This window comes from Triticum dicoccoides, chromosome 1A (genome assembly GCF_002162155.2).
Source record: "Triticum dicoccoides isolate Atlit2015 ecotype Zavitan chromosome 1A, WEW_v2.0, whole genome shotgun sequence".
Taxonomy (NCBI): Eukaryota; Viridiplantae; Streptophyta; class Magnoliopsida; order Poales; family Poaceae; genus Triticum; species Triticum dicoccoides.
Genome location: NC_041380.1, coordinates 514,612,077 through 514,619,445, shown reverse-complemented (window position 1 = coordinate 514,619,445; position 7,369 = coordinate 514,612,077). Strand labels below are relative to the sequence as shown.

Sequence of the window (7,369 nt, the reverse complement as noted above, 5' to 3'; positions counted from 1 at the left end):
TAGGACGGGGTGAGCGGGGTGCCGGCGCGTGCGTCCATGGGTGCGGGTCGCCGGCGCCGGCGCGCGCGGGGCTTTGGAGGGGGAGAAGAAGAGCGCAGCGCGAGCGTCGTGTGTGCCGCGCGCGGAAGCGGGCGCCGCAAATACACCGCGCGACGTACCGCTTCCTAGCGCGCGCCCAACTGCTTATACCACGCGCGCGCTTATTGCGCGCCCGCTGGAGCCATCCGCCGGGTTGCGCACGCTAAAACGGGGGATTTTGCGGCGCGGCGCCTGTTTTGCGCGCCTGTTGGAGATGCTCACACGGTTCCATTTCCAAAGTCCAAACCCATCTTACATACAGCATGGTCCAATACTAACGTGAGATTTTAGTAGGGGGATGGCTGAAAGTTTTATTATGTAAAATAAATATGTGCACAACACTTTCATTTGTTTTTTTTTGCGAGTGAACACTTTCATTTGTTGAAACATGCTCAAATACTTTCTTTCGTTCTCATATCTTTTGCAAGGAAAAGGTTGATCGTATTCTACTTCAAACATCAAACAACTTTGGTCTATACGTATTATCATGCTTAACTACATGTACAATTTTATCCCATGGACCCCAATTTTTGATCCCATAGGAAGAAAACCACCTGCATGTGACATGAATGTATATCTATAACAAACAGCTCACCCAATCGATAACCATGCTATATTAGGCCAACAGTTACAAAACATAAAGAGTGTCCAAAAGTGGGTGGCCAACCATCAATGAGTACGGAAAAAATATGCATCGGCTTTTCTTGTGCATGGAACATTTTTGCTAAGTAAAAACCCACTGGGTGTTTATAGAAACAAATCATGCACATAATTCTACGACATTTAGTGCTAGCGAGGTACTATGTGAGATTTTAAGAGGACTTGTAGGCTGAAATAGTTATCTACATGAGAGTATGTGTACATAATCGCCATTTCACGTAGGCACAAGAAATTGTCAGAATTGTAGACACGAGAATATCAAAGAGAAATGATGACCTACTATGCGTGGCGATTTCACGTATAGCTTTAACCCACAACTACGAGCATGAAACATCAATTGTAGGCTCGTGGATCTGAAACTGGGAGGCTGCCATCGAGGGACCTGCGTCGCTGCCAACCACAAGCTCGTCCACCCTGAGCTCCGCGCCTCCGCCAACCTCTGCCGCCTGTTGCGTCGGCCGACGAGCTTGCTAGAGCAGCATGTTGCCACGCCCTTCTTCCTCCCCTCCTTCTTCTTCTCCTCTCCCTCCTAGTCTATCACCCTCCTCTCTCCTCTGCAGATCTTGGAAACCGCCCGATCTTGGCTTGTTGTCGTGCCTGGCCATGGCGCCGCTGCACGCCAGCAACCGCCCTACTCTCCCCTCGTCGGTCTGCAAGTGACCTCTTGTTGCGCTCGAAGAGATTGTCACAAGGGCCACGTTGCAAAGCTATCCTATGGTGAGTTGCTACGGGCTGTCCGATAAAAGGCAGATCTAACAGTTGCTGAGGCGGCAGATGACGCTAGAAAATCATTCGGTTGAGCGGAAGCATTTCCGTAAAAAAAAAATCAGCGAGGGCAATATTTTTAACATAAGAAAGTACTGGTCGTGAGTGACTGAAAAAATATTGGCGATGCTTATTTTATTGCACTCCCAACGCATCTTATCTTGAAATGATATCTTTAGCAAAAAATTAGTGTATAGGTATAACTCTACCAATGCGTGCATCATATCTTAAGATTATATCTTAAGCATTAAATGAGCGTGTTCATATAGCTCTACCAATGCATGCATAACTCTATCAATGCATGCATCATATCAAGATTATATCTTCTGCATTAGATGAGTGTGTAGATACAACTCTATCAATGCATGCATCATACCTTATAGATACAACTATACCGATGAACTATATCTCAAATATTGCTAAAAAGAACTATATCTCAAATACACTACAATGTTAATATGCTAGTATAATCTATATTAAATGAAGCCTAGTGTACATGTAACACTAAGATATAGTGCATTGATAAAGTTATTATATATAATCTATATTAAATGTAGTAGTCTTAGGGCGGTGCCACTGATTTCCAAGAACAACTGTGGCTGGTGGCACGTACTCCGCCTCCTCTTTAAAACCCCTCACACAAACCGATTCCCGTTCATCGAAGCAAAACATCACAGAAAATCCGCCATCGTGCTAGCCCGCTCCCCTCACATCACATCAACACTTGCCCTGCCTTGCACCTATGGCACCCACGGCGGCCGAATCACGTCTGCTCCTGGTTGTGATCATCCTTGCGACCTTCGCGTCGACCCTTCTGCTGACGCCAGTGGCGGCGAACCAGGACGTGGACCCTTGAAGAACTGGGACCCGAACCTGGTGGACGCCTGCACCTGGTCCCACATCACCTGCGACCGCAATAACAACCGCGTCACCCGCATGTAAGTGCACTTGGATACCTCCATTCCCATACGCGCGACTCTGATTTAGTCCCTGTGTGTGCCTCCGGCACTCATCTACTCCCTCCGTTTCTAAATATAAGTTTTTGTAGAGATTACACAATAGACTACATACGAAGCAAAATGAGTAAATCTATACTTTAAAATGCATCTGTATACATCCGTACGTGGTTTATAGTGAAATCTCTACAAGGACTTATATTTAGGAACGGAGAGAGTAATTACTAGGGTAAACATTTCTTTGTTTTAACAGAGATCTTAACAAAATGAACCTGTCCGGACCTCTGGCGCCGGAGCTCGGCAAACTTGACCGGCTACAATATTTGTGAGCCTCTAACCCAGTTTATCTCTGCCTGTGACAACTTACTAGTGATTCTGTTAACGCACGCTTCCGGAAAGGGTTGTATTGACCGACTCTTCTGGCATCTGATCAACAGGGAAATCGATCACAACCGTTTGACAGGGCCAATCCCAAGGGAGCTGGCTGGGCTGTCCAGCCTGAAACACGCGTAAGTGGAGAGCTCAGCTTTCATGTATTCTTCTCTGCATTCCAATTGTCATCCGCGCACTTCGTGTCATGTCCAACCTGCGTTTCGCTTGCAGGGATTTCTCGAACAACAACCTCTGCGGGCCGATTCCGACCACTGGAGCGTTTCGGCGCATACCTCGGAGTAGGTACGTACGGTACTAGCACATCCGCCTTCAGTATGCAACGACCTGTTCTGATAATCAAGTTGATGCTGTACAAGTGTACATGTATTGCTTCCACCACTGCTCGTGAGCGCTGACCATGCATGCATCTCCATTCTCCATTGTTGATATGGTGGAGCTTTGCCAACAACCCGCGTCTGGGCAGGAAGTGCTAGATGGCGCCGGTGGCCGGCGTGAAATAAACTGGTGGTGGCATGCAGTTGTAGCTGGCGAAGTGGCGGCGGCGGTTCATGTTGATAGTAGCTGTGTGCGCGTGTGTATGTGTGTGCCAGACCAGACAGGTTGATTAGTTTCTGCTTTGTACAAGCCGAGATAGATGTGCTCGTTGCCGTGAGATCGATTACATCCCGTAATAAAATCGCTAACTGATCCTCCATCCTATTTATCTTTTCTTTCTCCGGAGGGTGGCGAAGACTCGCACGGATCTTGCCGATGAGTACCGTCTGAAGCTGGAGCTCATGGAAACCAAAGTTGAAGGCAGGACCGTCACCCTTAAGGCAAAGCTGAATGAAGCAGAGCAGCACGAGAGCGCCGCCAAGGCAGCTAAGGCTTTGGCCCAGGCTGACTTGGCCTCCACACGCGCCGACTTGCTCTCACTCCAACGGCAGATCGATGGTGCCGCGTCCCTCGCGAAGAAGAATGCGGATGAGGCGTGCCGTCGGCGGACGCTGCAGCGCGAGCATGCTTCTATGCTCCAGGGCTCTCAAGGTGAGGGCCAACCGAGTCTTGAGCATCATCTGCGAGGAGAGCGTCCCCCACCTGCGCGAGAAAGATTACGTCGGCTACCTCCGCTTCTTCACCGAGGTCCTGAGGTCGCAGACGTCCTTCTGAGGCAAGCTCTTCGGGGCTCGCGAGGTTTTTAGGTCTCCCGAGGGTCTTGCTGGCTCGCCCAAGAGAGCCTCGCGAGGAACGAATGTCGTACTACGGCTGGGTATGCGCAGTGATCCTACGATGATTGCATCCTTGGCCTGGGGGGCCTTGCCGTCGGCCGGGCCAACCTGAGCATGCTTCGTGCGCCATACCACGCCCAGCCCCCGCTCGCGAGGCGCTCGCAGGGGATCAGGTGCGAGCCCCTCAGAAAACATGCAACCAGAAGGCGAGAAACCGACACAATCAAGAAAAAATCCCGCGGTTTTGATAACACAAAGAGAACTTCAAATCTCAATCCAAAAGGCGGTGAATCAGGTTACAGAAAATGGGGCGAAAGCAAACAACCACGTCCGACACCTAACTAGTCTTCTTGTCTTCTCACCAGCGCAGAACTAAGTGCTTTCACTGGGTGTGAGCATAGTCATTGGGGGACAGTGTCGACGGCCAGTGCGGAGCATGGTGCTTCCACTTGAAAGTGGGTGGGAGCCACCGTGAGGCCCGAGGGTGGCACTCAGGAGACTCCGGGGCGTGTACAACTCTATTCATTATTACGTGAGAGTGTCACGAGCGGAGACCTTCACAGGCGCGAGCCTTGCTTCATATCGTCAGACGAGGGCCCCGCCCTGCGCCTCCCCCGACCACCATTGGGGCGTCAGGAAACTAGGACGAGACCAAGGGGCAAGGGGGACACTGGCGGTACCCTCGGCGACCACGGGCCCTCTGCCGGGGGGAAGGGCTCGCCAGCGCCTTCCCAGGCAGAGGACCTACATCCGTGCAGCGCCTTGCTCCATGCGGCGTGGGGGAGGCCCTGGCTCCGGGCCCCTCCCGCGCAGCCCCCAGTGCGCCTCTCCCGACTGGAGTGGAGCCGTCACCCGGGGGTCTCTGGCCGCTGCTATGGCCTGGTTCACCTGCGGTCCATGGTTAGCATAAGCATGCTCCTGAGATACTGGCTGTACCCAATGGTTATTGTCGTTGAAGGGGTCGGCGAAGCTTCCTGGCGCCTCGTGGAAAGCCTCAGCCTCTTGCGTCCCTTTTGTCCAGCCTGGCTCAGGGAACGAGCCGAGGCCTTCCCCTGATGTGTACTCCAGGTCCATCATGTGAGGCACGTAGGCGTCTGGGGTTGCTGTGCTAGGGCCATCGCCTGGGTGCCCCGCGCCATGGGCCACCGGGCACGGCGCCTGGCACTGTTGTCCATGGGGTGACATCCCGTCGCGGCCCCGCAGGGGACCGCCAGAGCTTGCCTCGCCTGGAGGCGGCGCTGTTGTGGTAGGACGAGCGGCGTCGCGGGCCATGTTGATGCTGTCGGGTCCCCCAGGCGCTCCGGGGGGCGCGCGGGCACGCCGGGGTCCGGCGCGTGCCCCTGCCACAACCTGCGGCGTGGGCAGGGTGCAGAAGGGTGCCGCTCCCCTGCATGCGGTGTCAAGCAGCTCGGCGACCCGCTCCAGCAGGGCGTCGTGAGGGCCCTCCGCCAACCTGCAGTGCAGCAGCTCTCGCGCCACGATGAGCGCAACCCGCATGTTCGCCTGCTCCCGACGAGTGTGTCGTGCTGTTGCCGCGGCGTAGCCCGAAGATCGTGTGGTGGCGCGCGTATGCCGTGGTGCGAGAGCGGATGGCGCCGACCTGCACGGCCCTGTCCGGCAGTGTTGGGCGGCGCACGGGATGCCTGAAGCGCGGAGTGAAGGTCTTCTTGGGCGGACGGCGCTGCCCGGATGGGCCAAGAAGCCCAGTGCTCGGCATGAGCCCTCGGATCGTCGGCCATCGGAGCTATGGGGCGATGGCGGGCCGACTGGAAGAAGAGAAGCTCCAACACACCCCTACATGGCGCACTAAATGTCGGATTCGGGGTTCCACAGACCATTGAGAGGTTCGAACACTGGGGTGCGTGCGAAGAACTCGTCCTCCCCATTCTGCCCACGCAACGATTCCATGGCCTAGCTCGATGAACTAAATGGACAAGAGACACGGAAGTTTACCTAGGTTCGGGCCACCTTGTGGTGTAAAACCCTACTCCTGCTTTGTGGTGGATTGGCCTCGAGGGGCTGAGGATGGACTAGTACAAAGGTGGAACAGCCTCAGGAGGAGTGGTGTTCTTGTGCTTGATGAGCTGATGGGTGTGAGGATGATCTGAATAATCCTTCCTCTTCTATGGTGATAGTTAGGTCCTATTCATAGTGGCCTTGGTCCTCTTCTCAAATGTAAGGCGGGAAGGGAACCCACAACGGTCAAATTCGAAGGGGGCAACTAGTACAAGTTATCCTGACAAAAGTAGTCTTCGCCTGCAAAAGCTCCTGGTCATGACACCACGGTGGGCTACGCGATGACCTCCGTCCTGTCGTCATGGTGGTCTTGATCTTGTTACACCGAAATGGAAATCTTTGCTTGATTCCTCGGGACTCCGCGCCTACGCTTGCCTCCTTAGCACAAAAGAGAAAACTGGTACACTGGACCTGCTAACGCCCGCCTGGCCTTGGTCGTCATGGTTCACGTCATATGAATCTCGCGAGGTGCACCTTGCATTGATATCTCCGTTCTTCGGGAGCCAGCCTAGCGAGGCTGCCTCAGGGAGGTTTTGGTATCGTTCGCCTCGCGAGGCTTGACCCCTCGCGAGGGTCTTGGATTGTTGTTGTTGAAGCTGGGCCGTACCAGACCGTTAATTGAGCCATGTCATGGGCCGCATGCATGCAAGTCTCGGTACCCCCGTTTTCAGGACGCCAACAAGAATAGTGTGTCATCGGCTCGTCTCTGCTAACCTGGGGCCCTTGGGGTATTTATAGGCAGCGAGAAGCTGAGGAAATTCTGGGGCCCTTGAAAAATTCATTAATTAGCTTAAGAATTGGGGTCTTAGGCTCATAGGAATTTGGGGCAATCAATTGCTGAAGACTGAAGAAGACGATGACGGCTGGGAGACGAACGAGCCGGCTGCGTTTTCTCGGAGAGAACTAAGGAAAGGGGATCTTGGATTGCGTTTGTGCCGGACTTTGCTTCCTCTCTCTTCATGGGCTGGGCCTGCTTTCTTTGTGTACTAGATTTTTTTAGTAATATATATATACTAGTAGTACACCCGTGCATTGCTACAGGCTACAATGCATACAAATAAATCACACAAATGGTCATATCCAAGGTCAAATCTTATTCCTCATACATCCGAGCATGTTAGGACATTAAGCAAGCTCCACAAAATTTAACCGTCTGGATAGTCCGGAACCCCCCCACCCCCCACACGTGCGTTACTACGGGCCACAATGCATACAAATAAATCACACAAATAGTCATATCCAAAGTCAAATCTTATTCCTCATACATCCGAGCATGTTAGGACATTAAGCAAG

General features: G+C 53.0%; 1 pseudogene; it reads left to right on the top strand.

The window, feature by feature from the left end:
• The first annotated feature begins 2,245 nt into the window (after window positions 1–2,245).
• LOC119313852 lies at window positions 2,246–3,506 on the top strand (annotated as a pseudogene).
• Window positions 3,507–7,369: the final 3,863 nt, after the last annotated feature.